Below are 16,426 nucleotides of genomic sequence, written 5' to 3'. Positions count from 1 at the left end.
CTTCCTCATTTTTCCTCCTTTTCCTCCTTCTTCTTCTTTCTTCTTCTTCTTCTTCTTCTTCCTCCGATTGAAACCTTTTTTTTTTCTTCCTCCTTCTTCTCCTTCTTTCTTCCTCCTTCTTCCTTCCCCTTCTTCTCCTTCTTCATTCTTCTTCTTCCTCAAATTTGGGGAAGATGAAGGTTTTTTGTTTTTTTTGTTTTTGAGGAAGATGAAGAAGAAGGAAGAAGGAAGAAGGAAGAAGGAAGAAGGAAAAGAAGGGGAATGAAGAAGGAGGAAGGAAGAAGGAGGGAGGAAGAAGGAGAAGAAGAAGGAGGAAGAAGGAGGAAGAAGAAGAAGTAAGAAAAAAAAAAAGTTGCAGTCGGAGGAAGAAGAAGAAGAAGGAGGAAGAAGAAGGAGGAAGGAGGAGGAAGAAGAAGAAAGAAGAAAGAAGAAGAAGAAAAAAACCTTCATCTTCCCCAGATTCGGAGGAAGAAGAAGGAAGAAGGGGAAGGAAGAAGGAGAAGAAAGAGAAGAAGGAGGAAGAAAAAAAAAACCTTCATCTTCCCCAGATTCGGAGGAAGAAGAAGGAAGAAGAAGAAGAAGAAGAAGGGGAAGGAAGAAGGAGAAGAAGGAGAAGAAGGAGGAAGAAAAAAAAACCTTCATCTTCCCCAGATTCGAAGGAAGAAGAAGGAAGGAAGAAGAAGGAAGGAGGAAGAAAAAAAAAAAGTTGCAGTCAGAGGAAGAAGAAGAAGAAGAAGAAAGAGGAAGAAGGAGGAAGAAGAAGAAAAAAGAAAAAAGAAAGAAAAAAATTCCCCAAATTCGAAGGAAGAAGAATAAGAAGGAAGAAGAAGGAGAAGAAGGGGAAGGAAGAAGGAGGAAGGAAGAAGGAGAAGGAGGAAAGCAAAAAAAAGTTGCAGAAGAAGGAAGAAGAAGGAAGAAGAAAGAAGAAAAGAAAAAAAAAGAAAAAAAAAGAAAAAAAGAAAATTTAAAAAAAAACATGGATGACACGTGACGCCTAATCATGGCGCCACGTCACAATTAATGGCAGATTTAATAGTTTGACTAACGGATGTATGAGACTGTCCCAAAATTTACACTTTAGGTATGAATCTGAGACGAAAAAAACTTGATGTACTAAATGTTGAAAACCACAAAACATGAGGGTAGTAAACAGTCTTTTACCCTTTATTTTAATTCAAAAATGTCGAGATGGCTGGCCGCATAAATCTATCTTTATTTCGGATCTTGATGGATGGATCGATCATAGATGGATGCGTTCGGCTAATAATATTTAGAGAAATATTAAAGAAGTTCTCTTAAAAATGGGACTATTTATATAAATTAAAAAAAATAAAAAATAAAAGCCCACATATATAATTATAAAAGCAAGGGCAAAGGTGGATTATATGTTTGTTTGTATATATGGATAGGAATTTACCCTCCCTCCCTCGAGTAACTTTTTGTTGTATTATTAAGAGACCAAATTTTTAAACAAAATATGTAACTCAAATGATATAGTTGTAGATAATTAGATTATTAATTAAGTGTGTGTGTGTGTGTTTTTTTTTTGTACAAACGATATAATCTACACTAAAGGGAAGAGGGGTAGGCTAAGCCTCACAATGAGCTAACAATAATGTGGTTCAAATTCGCTTTTGGCAAGAATTGAACGTAAAACCTTTTACTTACAAGTGAAGAGGAATATCACTAGATCGTAGTACTAAGTGGCACTTAAATGTATGTTAACATGTTTGTTTTTTATCAATGACGCATCATTTAGTTTGATGATTAGTTTAAAAATTTAATCTCTTCAACCTTGGCTATTATCAAATGTGAGAGCAAGTCTAGCGGGGGCTTGTGCCCAATGGACCGTGGATTGCATAGGACCCAATTGTTGGGGCAATGAACTCTAGCCCATTCTGGCTTCAACACCAGAGAGGGCTCGAGGGACAGGCCCGACACAAATTGGTGGTCCGAGAGCCCAAGGTGGACGTGATACAAGGGTGACATCAGCCACAATAAAAAAATTAATAAAAATATAAAATATTAATAAAAATGTAAAAAATTAATAAAAAAAAAGTAAAAAATTAAAAAAAAATCCAAAAAAAAAAAAAAAAGATTTAATTTTTGGGATCTTTCAATATGGGTCCAATTTTATAAGGCTATTTGAAAGGAGTCCACTAGTATTACATCGTCCAAGGTGGGGCCTAGCAAGTGTAATATATCTCCACGTCAGTTATTTAGATGTCCATAATTTTCAAACGAATTACAGCACTTGCCACCGTGTAGTTTTTGAAATGAATTTGCCATATTCCGACGATTTTGGGGGTGCTGAGTTTATCTCATCGATTCCAATGATTTTGAAAAAAAATCTTCCCGATTCCTGCTTGTATAATTCAAATTCGAATTATGAGATGGATAAATATGATTCCTGCAAACAATCAATGCAGGCAGAAGTTTGGGTTTTAAAGGATATTCATACCTGGCGAACTGGTATGGTAATATGCACCTGTTTTATCTATTCATCCCTTGTTGTTAGTTGCTTTTGTTGTCTACCTATATGAGTGGAAGGAAACCATACTTTCCCTATTAGGGTGGAAGTATAGATTATATATGCACTTGATTTGAGACATTTTTTTTATGTGAAATTGGGTTTATAATACTGATTCGGGCTAAAGATATTTAAACCAGGATCAATAGAAGTTTGAGCCTTAATTTTTTAAATACGCGTTAATTGGGTTGGTGGGTTTTGTAGAACAAGTAGCTTAATAGCACCTTTTGTTGGTTGTGTCTTAGTTGTTGTTGTCTACCTATAGGGTGGAATCAAAGTAAACTACCTGTGTGAATTGAATTTTTTGTATCTATTTACGTACTTGAATGGGTGGAAAGTTATTGTGTTTTTTCTTTGATCTGGGAATTGAGTTTTTATAACTGATTTGTTGTTGTCTACCTACATGGGTGGAATGAAAACAACAAATAAAAACGGAAAATTTCAGGTGCTTAGAAAATTACAATTTTTTTTAGCAGTGCATTGGTGATTAAAAGCAATATTAGCCCTTTGTATCTCATTGATTATCAGAGAAGACAACATGAGCTTGAAGAACATAAAACAGAAAGGATATCAGTAATCCAAATTCAAAAATTATTATCAAGATATCGTACAACAGAAGATGACCAAAACTGAAGAACGAATTTTTTTTTTTTATGGATAATTAAAGATGAATATATACAAAATTTGAATGATGATATAAAGAACATGGAAAAATAGGAGGGTAAAATAGTAATCACAATGCAAACAAATCAACTTAATCAGAAAAAATGCTAACTAGAGTCCTAGTCATTGGATCTAAATAGAAAATAACAAAAAATTGGACTAATCTTAATATTGGGCTATAAAATTGGACCTATTTCAAGTTACCCTTTAATTTTTCTATAAATATGTTATCATTATCTTCCAACTTACATCATAATTTTATATTTTCTCAAATACTTTGGGTTGTAATTTCTTATTTAATGACATGTGGTACAACGAGACTGATTAAAAATCATATCCAAAATTACAAATAAAATTATTTTTTATTATTTTATAAAATAAAAAATATTAATATTTTATTGCTTATTACCATGATTATTCAATGTAAGGATGGTTTGCCCTAGAAAGCTTTTCCAACGGTAGAGTTGCTCTTATATTCTCGGTGTCTTGGACTCTCATAGAACTGGAGGTGATTTATTTGACACATTCAGCAGTATCTGATCGACTACTCCACTGTTGACAAGAACGAGATAGCTAGATTCAATATTTCTAGCTAGCTAGCTTATAGGAGTTGTAAGTTTCATTCAAATTAAACGATCGACCAGCATATATATATATATATATATATATATATATTTACCATCACGTCACGTACTGCTACTTTAACTTTTACAATAATTTTACCAATATTTAACACCACTTGACAGTTGACACGCACAGAAAATACCGCATCATGGCAATTATTGTGAGAATATGAAAGTAATAAATTGAAAAGACAAATTTTGAAAAGGTTTATAAGAAGTTGAGTTACTTACTGTATTATTAATTAATTTTATAATGAAAATTTAATGTTGTTTATGATATTAAAGCAATTTAGCCCATGCGTGACCAGCATATATAAATATATATATACTAGCATTTGAGCCCGCGCGATGCCGCGGGTTGGAAAACTATGTTATATGTATGACATAAAAGCTACCTCTCAACCCATGCCAAAATGTTCCCAATCAAGATCAATCACAAATGTCACAGAGCAATGCTCTGATCAAAGCTTCTAAAAAGGAACATAGCTAATAAGATGTAATAACTATCAAACTCATATAAATATAAACACATATTCCATTACATTTCCAGTAAACTAAAACTCAAAAACTCTATTTGACATTGCATTGTAAATCCCCTTCTAGACCAGAAAAGATAACCATATTTCCAAAAAAAATATTTTATACACACAAATAGATAATCAGGTAAACATATTATCCATTGGTTTACCATATGTTTTCCAAAAAAATATTCAAAATTTTCATGTAATAAATTGGCAAGCGGTGCTGAATACTAAATTACGAATACAATTATATGTAATGGGCAAATGTGCCTTGAAGCTCAGAAATACAAAATACACATAGCCAAAAACTCAGTAAAAAGCAAGGAATCGTTAACCCATTAAGGAAAAACAACAAAGAAAGCCTTTGGGTTACCATCGTCGAATGATCTCATTTGCCTTGAAATGGGGGTACCGCCCGAGCTTGAATTTTCATGCTTGTGAATCGTTAACACTTCTAAGTGAGAGTTGACTTGGTTTCACAATTCCAACTCGTGTGCATTTTTGTACACCATTTTGCACAGCCCTAAGATGTAAAAGAGCGGTGCCATACCTGTGGAGCTCGAGCATGGAAAGGCTCTGGTTCCATGCAAAGCAACAGAAAAAACGTTTACAAATCTAGCTTTACAGAGATGCACAACCAGTCGAACAACGGATATTGGAAACAAAATCCCCAAACAAACGAAAACCAAATTTGCTCAGGAATCCGATAGAACGAAAAACACAAACAAATCATACACCAAAACAACAGATCTAACAATATAAAGAAAATACCCACAATCAGATTAAAAAAAATCGATCCATAAATCACCACAACATGGCAAACTAACAGCAAAATACTAAAACACAATTAATAAAAAACTTAAAAACTCACAAACTGGAGCTAACAAATCCACTCTCACGAAATTGAAAACCCAATCCAGTCGGAACCGATCGAGAAGTTTTAAAGGCCAAAAAATTTCCAGAGGTAATTAATTCTAGAAGGGGTTTTTAACGGAACCAATTTCCACAGGTGATTTGGATAAGAAATGAAACAGTAAATGAGGCGTGGGAGAAAGTGAGAGAGCAATTAGTGGGGTGTAATGATGAGTCTGATGGATATGTTGGGTGACGGAAACCGAAGGAGAATTCTAGAGATCCACCCGAGAGAAGCAGAAAGAGTGCCACATGTCCCCTTTCTTTCTACGATGGCGGACACGCGTAGATAAGGGTTTAAAAAATTAAGAAAAAACTAAAAGAAACTCCACAGATGCACGCATGGGTGAATAGAAAGGGCAAATTCGGGATTTTACTGTACAAAAAGACAAAGAGTAACGGCTGATGACTAACTTGAGGGGCATTTTGGTCCGCACACTGCCCTAGAACAGTAACCATCGGTTTGGGTTTTAGTATATATAATATATATATTACCATCACGTCACGTACTGCTACTTTAACTTTTACAATAATTTTACCAATATTTAACACCACTTGACAGTTGACACGCACAGAAAATACCGCATCATGGCAATTATTGTAAGAATATAGGTCGTACCCAGTGCACAAGGCTCCCGCTTTACGCAGGGTCTGGGAGAGGTGAATGTCGGCTAGCCTTACCCCCATTTATGGAGAGGCTGCTCCCAAGTCTCAAACCCGAGACCTACCCCTCATGGACGAAGACACTTGCCACCGCACCAAGTGCGACCTCTTAATTATTGTGAGAATATGAAGGTAATAAATTGAAAAGACAAATTTTGAAAAGGTTTATAAGAAGTTGAGTTACTTACTGTATTATTAATTGATTTTATAATAAAAATTTAATGTTGTTTATGATATTAAAGCAATTTAACCCATGCGTGAAGCTCAATATCCACACGTGCTTAATTTAATCCAATTTTTGTTGTCCACGTATTTGGCTTGAAAGTTCGTCACATATAAGATGGTGTATGAGGATTTGAAGGTAAAATATTCCTACATTAATAAAAGGAAAAACCTTATAAAAGTATATAGGAGTTTTGGCTACTCTGCATTTTGCCAATTAATTTTGTTGTGGAACTCAACTTCCTTCAATTAGGATATCAATAAGGCATGATCTGGAAAGTTGAATGTATGCGCTGCATGCTAACACCAAATTATGAACAAGTACAATTTCAACGCGCCGGCCGAGTCTACTCTACTCATCTCTCTCTCGTCTGAACTATATATTCTATTCCATTTGCTGTGCGGCATGCATATATGTGTGTGTGGCGGCAACAAACACATCTTAATTTCTCATTCCTCTTCCGCATCACCTACGACTTGCCCAATTAACGAAGCCATTTCCAGTTTGTAATGAATGCAAGTCCAAATCCCATCATATTACACTAACTGCGCATCTTTTGGAAATGAACCAGCTGCTTCTATTACAAGAAACCTAGGCTCCCACACCTAGCTTGCGGCTACCCGCGTGATTAATTTCTTCAACCGATCACGGCCAGCCTTCAGGTAATTTGTACTTCCCACCTCAACAACCAGTATGTAAATGTTTATTTTGTTGTATAGATTTATGCATGTGTCAGTTGTATAACTAGATAGAGATGGAGGTGGTATTATACCCAATACATTAGCTAACCCTGTCAGAGAATCACACACACACACACACACATATATATATATATATATATATATATATATATGGGAGACTTTGGATGCGGTCCCTAACTATGAATATTCTTTGACTAAAACCTTGTTGATTTTCAATTTTTTATCTAAGTCCCTGAAATTAATGTGATAATTTATTTCTATGTACGTTACTATATTTTTTAAATTAAAAATTGAAATTTATATTTTGTTTATATTAATGAGATTTTAAATAAAAAAACATAATTTGTGGGATTAAAAATATTAAAATATAAATATACTATTGTGTGTGTGTGTATAAACATGGGTACGTTCATCAAAATTAACCAAAAAATTATTGTATCAAAACATGAGTACATTCTTCAAAATCACAAAAAAAAAAAAAAATATTAGGCTTAATAATATTAGTAAATTTCTTCGATTAAACTTAACATGGATACATTCTCAAATCAAAGAAAAAAGAATGTACCCATATAAGTTTAAAAATGGATTAGAAAAAAATTGAATAGATTTTATATATAAAAAAGTGGTACATTTTACTTATAACAAATTGGTATATTTAAGAATGAGTACATTTTAAGATTAAAAATTTGAAAAAATTACATGAATTGGTACATATAATTAGCATGGGTACATTTAGAAAAAATAAAAATGGGTACAAATACAAATAAAACTTTAAAAAATATGGGCATAAAAAGAAATTAATATATGGGTACAAATTAAAACTAAAAAGAAAATTGGTACAAATTAAAAATGGGTACAAACTAAAAATAAAAATAAAAATATATGATAAAAAATTTAACTATAAATATAAATATACTAATTGTAACATTTTTAACATTAAATGAATATATTTAGAAATAAAAAAATATTTTATTATTGAAATAATTAATAATGTTATTAATACCAAGGACCTTGATCAAAAATTGAAAAGGAATAAGGTTTTAATCAATGGAGTAGCAAAAGTAAGGATGAGAACCTAATTTCTCCTATATATATATATATAGAGAGAGAGAGAGAGAGAGAGAGAGAGAGAGAGAGAGAGAGAGAGAGAGAGAGAGAGAGATTAAATATTGGCAGGTGGTTAATCTTTCAAACTCGCGCATCCCTTCTAAGTCGGCCGGCTGACAATACTCCACTAGCTACTTGGCTAGTTTTAAACTTCAACTGAAGTATATACTGTATATAATGGTTAAAGTAATTTTACTGTTGGTTTTGAATGATGATTATAATAGACTGATCGATTTTATAAACTAAACCAATTTGATTTGTCTGAAATTAGGATGCGTTTGCTGAATGACAGTGAATCGTGGTTATCATAAACACATATATATATATATATATATATATATATATGAACTTTTTAACTATATATTGCTGGCTTCCAATGCATTTATATATATTATCTTCCAACGTATTATATAAAGGCCTTGTTTATAGTTATCCGTACCCCCACGCTACTGGTTGGTTAGGCAGTATCTTTTGAGTCACGTTAATTGAATAAGGTGGAGAAAAATTTCATTGACTTGATTCTGGAGTAGGTGTGCAAGTTCCACAACGCAGTACTCTTTGTTTTATTATTATTGAAGATTTGTTTAATTAGCTAGCTTCTATTGTTTAGTTAATCTGCAGTTGTCCAGACTTTTATTAATGAGAGAGAGATCCACCAAGGCAAAAATACTATACAACAACAACAACAACAACAAAGCCTTTTCCCACTAAGTGGGGTCGGCTATATGAATCCTAGAACGCCATTGCGCTCATTTGTGTCATGTCCTCCGTTAAATCCAAGTACTCAAGTCTTTTCTTAGGGTCTCTTCCAAAGTTTTCCTAGGTCTTCCTCTACTCCTTCGGCCCCGAACCTCTGTCCCGTAGTCACATTTTCGAACCGAAGCGTCAGTAGGCCTTCTTTGCACATGTCCAAACCACCGGAACCGATTTTCTCTCATATTTCCTTCAATTTTGGCTACTCCTACTTTACCTCGGATATCCTAATTCCCAATCTTATCCTTTCTCGTGTGCCCATACATCCCACGAAGCATCCTCATCTCCGCTACACCCATTTTGTGTACGTTGATGCTTCACCGCCCAACATTCTGTGCCATACAACATCGCTGGCCTTATTGCCGTCCTATAAAATTTTCCCTTGAGCTTTAGTGGCCTACGACGGTCACACAACACGCCGGATGCACTCTTACACTTCATCCATCCAGCTTGTATTCTATGGTTGAGATCTCCATCTAATTCTCCGTTCTCTTGCAAGATAGATCCTAGGTAGCGAAAACGATCACTTTTTGTGATCTTCGCTAGATTGCTCCGGTCATTAGTGTGGATATAAATGGATAGAGATAGGAAAGCAAACACAAGATGTACGTGGTTCACCCAGATTCGCTACGTCCACGGAATAGAGGAGTTCTCATTAATTGTGAAGGGTTTACACAAGTACATAGGTTCAAGCTCTCCTTTAGTGAGTACAAGTGAATGATTTAGTACAAATGACATTAGGAAATATTGTGGGAGAATGATCTCGTAGCCACGAAACTTCTAAGTACCGGAGTGTGGTATCGTCTTGACTTGCCTTATATGTCTCATAGGTAGATGTGGCATCTTCTCTGGAAGTACTCTTCCTCCATCCAGGGGTGGTATCTGTAACTGGTGGAGATGCACAAGGTGATGTATCAATTTCACTTGAAGCTTACTTGTAGTTTCATGCTTGGTCAAGCGAGATACAAACCATGTAGTAGGAGTCCCCCAAGTCGCCGAGCTGGGGGATCTGCTGAAAGAGGTGACAGACAAGGTAAGCAATCAGAGCTCCGGCTGATTGTTCACATTCTCCCTATTTTGCAGGCAGCATGAAGGATAAAGAGAAGAAAAATGAGGAGAGATGATATGGGATACTTTTGCTTTTGAAGAAGTAACTTTCCACAGGCTTATTCTTGAACTCGGCTGGAGGGTTTTCTGGTTTCCTCCAGAGTATAAGGCCGACTGAAGAATTTGAGGGTCAAAACAAGTCCATCAAATCTAGAGTACGTTCGACCCTGCTGATATGGGATACTTTTGCTTTTGATAGAGTAGTGGATGTATCGGCACGTGTCCTGTTACACTTGTCTCCACATGCTTCCTTGTATCCTTCTCACTTGCCCTATCTGTTCCTCAGGCAGATGCGGTATCTTCCCTGGAAGCATAAGATGTTGAAGATGAGTACTCGAGAGCAATGCCAGGTAAGTAATCAGGTAAGGGGTTCCAGGCAGTCAGTTCCTGGCTGGAAGCTTGATTCCAAGTGTTGACTGATTGCTCTCTTTCTCCTTGTCTTGCAGGTAAGAACAAGGCCAAAGGAAAAGACAGGGAAAAAGCATGATATGGGATACTCTTGCTTTTAACCCTGATGATATGAGATATTCTTGCTCTAGTATAGCTTGTTTACAGAGGTATTATCGGGGGGAAAGAAAGCTGAATATTTTGAAAGGCTTTGTTGGGAGTGCCCTCTCAGATAAGAGAAAGGGTTGAGCATTTTTGCAGGTCTGCCTGTCCGTTAGGGATGGAAGTCGACATATATAGGAGTCTCCCTAACATCAAGTAATAATGCTATTCCTTTACCCTGCTTTGTTATAGCACGGTAGTGGGAGCTGCCAACTTCACATGTTTTAACTCTGTCAGAGCACTTTGAAAAAGTGGTTTGTGGTATCTGGAAAGCTGATGTGCGTGTGAAGATTACAGACCTGTCGGGGGTCTGGCTCTCAAGATTCGGAGAACGATGCCTCTTCGATTTTTGAGAAAGCAATCCTGCTGGGGGTCTGGCTCTCGAGATTCGGAGAGCGGTGTCTCTTCGATTTTTGAGAAAGTAATCATGTTGGGAGTCTGGCTCTCGAGATTCGGAGGGCCGTGCCTCTTCGATTTTGGAGCAAGCAATCTTGTTGGGAGTGTTTTCTCGAATGTGAGTAAAGGCTAGGCATGTTTGCTAGTCTACCTTGCCACGAAGCACAGAGGTTGACACACAGGGACTTTCCAATTATCCAGCAGTGGTACTGTTCCTTTACCCTCTCTTCGATGTTGAGAAAGTAATCATGTTGGGAGTCTGGCTCTCGAGATTCGGAGGGCGGTGCCTCTTCGATTTTGGAGCAAGCAATCTTGTTGGGAGTGTTTTCTTGAATGTGAGTAAAGGTTGGGCATGTTTGCTAGTCTACCTTGCCACGAAGCACAAAGGTTGACACACAGGGACTTTCCAATTATCCAGCAGTGGTACTGTTCCTTTACCCTCTCTTCAATTTTTGAGAAAGTAATCATGTTGGGAGTCTGGCTCTCGAGATTCGGAGGGCGGTGCCTCTTCGATTTTGGAGCAAGCAATCTTGTTAGGAGTGTTTTCTCGAATGTGAGTAAAGGTTGGGCATGTTTGCTAGTCTACCTTGCCACGAAGCACAGAGGTTGACACACCGGGACTTTCCAATTATCCAGCAGTGGTACTGTTCCTTTACCCTTGTGGGTAATAATATGGTAGCTAGACCTTCAAAATTTATGTGTCTAAACTTTGTTAGTGTTGTTTCTTTGCAATTCTTTTACCCTTCTTGGTCAGAGCGATGTAGTGGGAGCTGCAAGCTTCACGTGTCTCAACTTTGTCAGAGAACTTTGGCAAAGTTATCTGTGGTACCCATGAGCTACTGTTGCGTGTGGGAAGTGGGTGATTGAACAGTACAATTCATGTGCTTTCTACTTCGCCAGAAATCTTCGACAGAATGCCCATAATTTCCGCAAAGCTGAGTGTGCGTGTGACAGGTGCTGACAAGGCTGGAAAAGTAGGTGCCTCTTCGATTTCTGAAATCGGCCCTCGTGGTCTCTGAGCAGCCCAGCTTTTGAGAAAGCAAGCCTCTTCGATTTCTGAGATCGGCCTTTGTGGTCTTTGAGCAGCCCTGCTTTTGAGAAAGCAAACACCTCTTCGATTTCTGAGATCGACCCTCGTGGTCTCTGAGCAGCCCAGCTTTTGAGAAAGCAAACGCCTCTTCGATTTCTGAGCAGGCGCCTCTTCGATTTCTGAAGCTTCGTCGAGTGCAGATTTTTATAGGGGCTGACATTAAGTTCCAAAGCACACTTGAATATCCACCAGTAGAAGCTCCATTCTTGCACTTCTAAGATCTTGATTTGTCCGACCTCTTCTCTCTTCAACACCTTTGAAAATGTCTGGCCCCTCCGACCGTCGTTTTGACTTGAACCTTGTTGAAGAGGCAGCCCCGCCTTCTCCAGACAACATATGGCGCCCATCCTTCGTCTCCCCTACTGGTCCTCTTACCGTTGGGGATTCCGTGATGAAGAATGATATGACCGCTGCGGTAGTGGCCAGGAACCTTCTCACTCCCAAAGATAACAGACTACTTTCCAAACGGTCTGATGAGTTGTCTGTTAAGGATTCTCTGGCTCTCAGTGTTCAGTGTGCAGGTTCTGTGTCTAATATGGCCCAACGCCTATTTGCTCGAACCCGCCAAGTTGAATCATTGGCGGCTGAAGTGATGAGTCTCAAACAGGAGATTAGAGGGCTCAAGCATGAGAATAAACAGTTGCACCGGCTCGCACATGACTATGCTACAAACATGAAGAGGAAGCTTGACCAGATGAAGGAATCTGATGGTCAGGTTTTACTTGATCATCAGAGATTTGTGGGTTTGTTCCAAAGGCATTTATTGCCTTCGTCTTCTGGGGCTGTATCGCGTAATGAAGCTCCAAATGATCAATCTCTGATGCCTCCTCCTTCTAGGGTTTTGTCCAGTACTGAGGCTCCGAATGATCCCCCTCCGGTGCCTTCTCTTTCTGGGGCTCTACCGACTGCTGAAACTTCTCCTAAGCAACCTTTGTGAAGGCTCCCTCTTGTTTGTTTATTTTGACTCAAGTATATGTACATATTTGTAACTTATCGGGGATATTAATAAATAAGCTTTCCTTCATTTCAACGTATTGTGTTAAATACACCAAAGCCTTCTTCGCTAAGTTCTTTGAATTTTCTTTTGTTGAAGCTTGTATGTTGAAGCTTTGTGAGTGGAGCATATAGGTTGAGGTAGTGTTCCCTTAATTTCCCGAGTGAGGAAAACTTCTCGGTTGGAGACTTGGAAAATCCAAGTCACTGAGTGGGATCGGCTATATGAATCTTAGAACGCCATTGTGTTCTGTCCTGTGTCATGTCCTCCGTTAGATCCAAGTACTCTAAGTCTTTTCTTAGGGTCTCTTCCAAAGTTTTCCTAGGTCTTCCTCTGCTCCTTCGGCCCTGAACCTCTGTCCCATAGTCGCATCTTCTAATCGGAGCATCAGTAGGCCTTCTTTGCACATGTCCAAACCACCGTAACCGATTTTCTCTCATCTTTCCTTCAATTTCGGCTACTCCTACTTTACCCCGGATATCCTCATTCCTAATCTTATCCTTTCTCGTGTGCCCACACATCCAACGAAGCATCCTCATCTCCGCTACACCCATTTTGTGTACATGTTGATGCTTCACCGCCCAACATTCTGTGCCATACAGCATCTCCGGCCTTATTGCCGTCCTATAAAATTTTCCCTTGAGCTTCAGTGGCATACGGCGGTCACACAACACGCCGGATGCACTCTTCCACTTCATCCATCCAGCTTGTATTCTATGGTTGAGATCTCCATCTAATTCTCCGTTCTTTTGCAAGATAGATCCTAGGTAACGAAAACGGTCGCTCTTTGGTATTTCTTGATCTCCGATCCTCACCCCTAACTCGTTTTGGCCTCCATTTGCACTGAACTTGCACTCCATATATTCTGTCTTTGATCGGCTTAGGCGAAGACCTTTAGATTCCAACACTTCTCTCCAAAGGTTAAGCTTTGCATTTACCCCTTCCTGAGTTTCATCTATCAACACTATATCGTCTGCGAAAAGCATACACCAAGGAATATCACCTTGAATATGTCCTGTTAACTCATCCATTACCAACGCAAAAAGGTAAGGACTTAAGGATGAGCCTTGATGTAATCCTACAGTTATGGGAAAGCTTTCGGTTTGTCCTTCATGAGTTCTTACGGCAGTCTTTGCTCCTTCATACATATCCTGTATAGCTTGGATATATGCTACTCGTACTCCTTTCTTCTCTAAAATCCTCCAAAGAATGTCTCTTGGGACCCTATCATACGCTTTTTCCAAATCTATAAAGACCATGTGTAAATCCTTTTTCCCATCTCTATATCTTTCCATCAATCTTCGTAAGAGATAGATTGCCTCCATGGTTGAGCGCCCTGGCATGAACCCGAATTGGTTGTCCGAAACCCGTGTCTCTTGCCTCAATCTATGCTCAATGACTCTCTCCCAGAGCTTCATTGTATGACTCATTAGCTTAATTCCCCTATAGTTCATGCAATTTTGTACATCGCCCTTATTCTTGTAGATAGGCACCAAAGTGCTCATTCGCCACTCATTCGGCATCTTCTTCGTTTTCAAAATCCTATTGAAAAGGTCAGTGAGCCATGTTATACATGTCTCTCCCAAAACTTTCCACACTTCGATTGGTATATCGTCTGGGCCTACTGCTTTTCTATGCTTCATCTTCTTCAAAGCTACACCCACTTCTTCCTTCCGGATTCTACGATAAAAAGAGTAGTTTCTACACTCTTCTGAGTTACTCAACTCCCCTAAAGAAGCACTCCTTTCATGTCCTTCATTGAAAAGATTATGAAAATAACCTTTCCATCTGTCTTTAACCGCGTTCTCTGTAGCAAGAACCTTTCCATCCTCATCCTTGATGCACCTCACTTGGTTTAGGTCCTTTGTCTTCTTTTCCCTTGCTCTAGCTAGTTTATAGATATCCAACTCTCCTTCTTTGGTATCTAGTCGCTTATACATATCGTCATAAGCCGCTAACTTAGCTTCTCTCACAGCTTTCTTCGCCTCTTGCTTCGCTTTTCTATACCTTTCACCATTTTCATCGGTCCTATCCTTGTATAAGGCTTTACAACATTCCTTCTTAGCCTTCACCTTTGCTTGTACCTCCTCATTCCACCACCAAGATTCCTTTTGGTGTGGGGCAAAGCCCTTGGACTCTCCTAATACCTCTTTTGCTACTTTTCGGATACAACTAGCCATGGAATCCCACATTTGGTTAGCTTCCCCCTCTCTATCCCACACACACTGGGTGATTACTTTCTCTTTGAAAATGTCTTGTTTTTCTTCTTTTAGATTCCACCATCTAGTCCTTGGGCACTTCCAAGTCTTGTTCTTTTTTCTCACTCTTTTGATATGTACATCCATCACCAACAAGCGATGTTGATTAGTCACGCTCTCTCCTGGTATAACTTTGCAATCCTTACAAGTTATACGATCCCCTTTCCTCATTAGAAGAAAATCTATTTGTGTTTTTGACGACCCACTCTTGTAGGTGATCACATGTTCTTCTCTCTTCTTAAAGAAGGTGTTGGCTAAGAAGAGATCATATGCCATTGCAAAATCCAAGATAGCTTCTCCATCCTCGTTTCTCTCCCCAAAACCATGGCCACCATGAAAACCTCCATAGTTGCCTGTCTCCTTGCCCACGTGTCCATTTAAATCTCCTCCTATAAATAACTTCTCCGTCTGAGCAATTCCTTGCACCAAGTCTCCAAGGTCTTCCCAAAATTTCTCCTTCGAACTCGTATCCAACCCTACTTGAGGTGCGTACGCACTAATCACATTGATAAGTTCTTGTCCTATTACAATCTTGATTGCCATGATTCTATCTCCTACCCTCTTGACATCTACAACATCTTGTGTCAAGGTCTTGTCCACGATGATGCCAACACCGTTTCTCGTTCTATTTGTGCCCGAATACCATAGTTTAAACCCTGAGTTTTCTAGATCCTTTGCCTTACGACCAACCCACTTAGTTTCTTGTAGGCACATAATATTTATCCTTCTCCTCACCATAACTTCTACTACTTCCATAGATTTTCCCGTCAAGGTTCCTATATTCCACGTTCCTAAACGCATTTTGCTCTCTTGAACTCTACCCTTCTGTCCTAGTTTCTTCACCCTTCCCCGTCCAATAGGATCAAAGTACTTCTTTTGTGTGTCCCGTGTAAAGTTGATAGGAGCATATGCTCCCAAACAACTTTGAGTGGAGTCGTTCGAAAAGAAGTTTCTATAGCCCCCTTGCTCATTTAACACTGTATCCGGGTGCCGATGGAGATACAGCGACCCTTGCTCACTTATCACTGTGCTCAGGCCACACAGCGCGCCACTTACGGGTGACGCCCTAGCTTTAGCGCGATTTCGTTCTGGAATCCTTTTTTTTTTGTCATTTTTTCGTCTATGACTTTTAAAAATTTTAATGAGCGTATCTCATTCATCGACTCTATATGCCTTCATTAATTTATAAATAGATGCTAAAATGACAGATGAATTGACTTGTAGGTGAAGGACCAAGCCTGTCAACTTGCACTTAGTTATTGCAGTGATTGCTATATAAATAGTGGAACTCAAGTCTCAAGTTTCATCAAGCCTCCCACAACCAATTGTATATCAC

General features: G+C 38.4%; 1 long non-coding RNA gene across 1 annotated transcript; it reads right to left on the bottom strand.

The window, feature by feature from the left end:
* Nucleotides 1–4,561: 4,561 nt before the first annotated feature.
* LOC126590909 (uncharacterized) lies at nt 4,562–5,639 on the bottom strand. The gene is made up of 2 exons (XR_007612193.1): nt 5,209–5,639; nt 4,562–4,913 (listed from the first exon to the last, which is right to left on the bottom strand). It is a non-coding gene; the product is annotated as an uncharacterized LOC126590909 (long non-coding RNA).
* Between the last annotated feature and the right edge of the window lie 10,787 nt (nt 5,640–16,426).

Source organism: Malus sylvestris, chromosome 2, assembly GCF_916048215.2.
Source record: "Malus sylvestris chromosome 2, drMalSylv7.2, whole genome shotgun sequence".
Classification (NCBI taxonomy): Eukaryota; Viridiplantae; Streptophyta; class Magnoliopsida; order Rosales; family Rosaceae; genus Malus; species Malus sylvestris.
The sequence above is the reverse complement of the archived record's forward strand: the minus strand, read 5'-3'. Positions and strand labels throughout refer to the sequence as shown.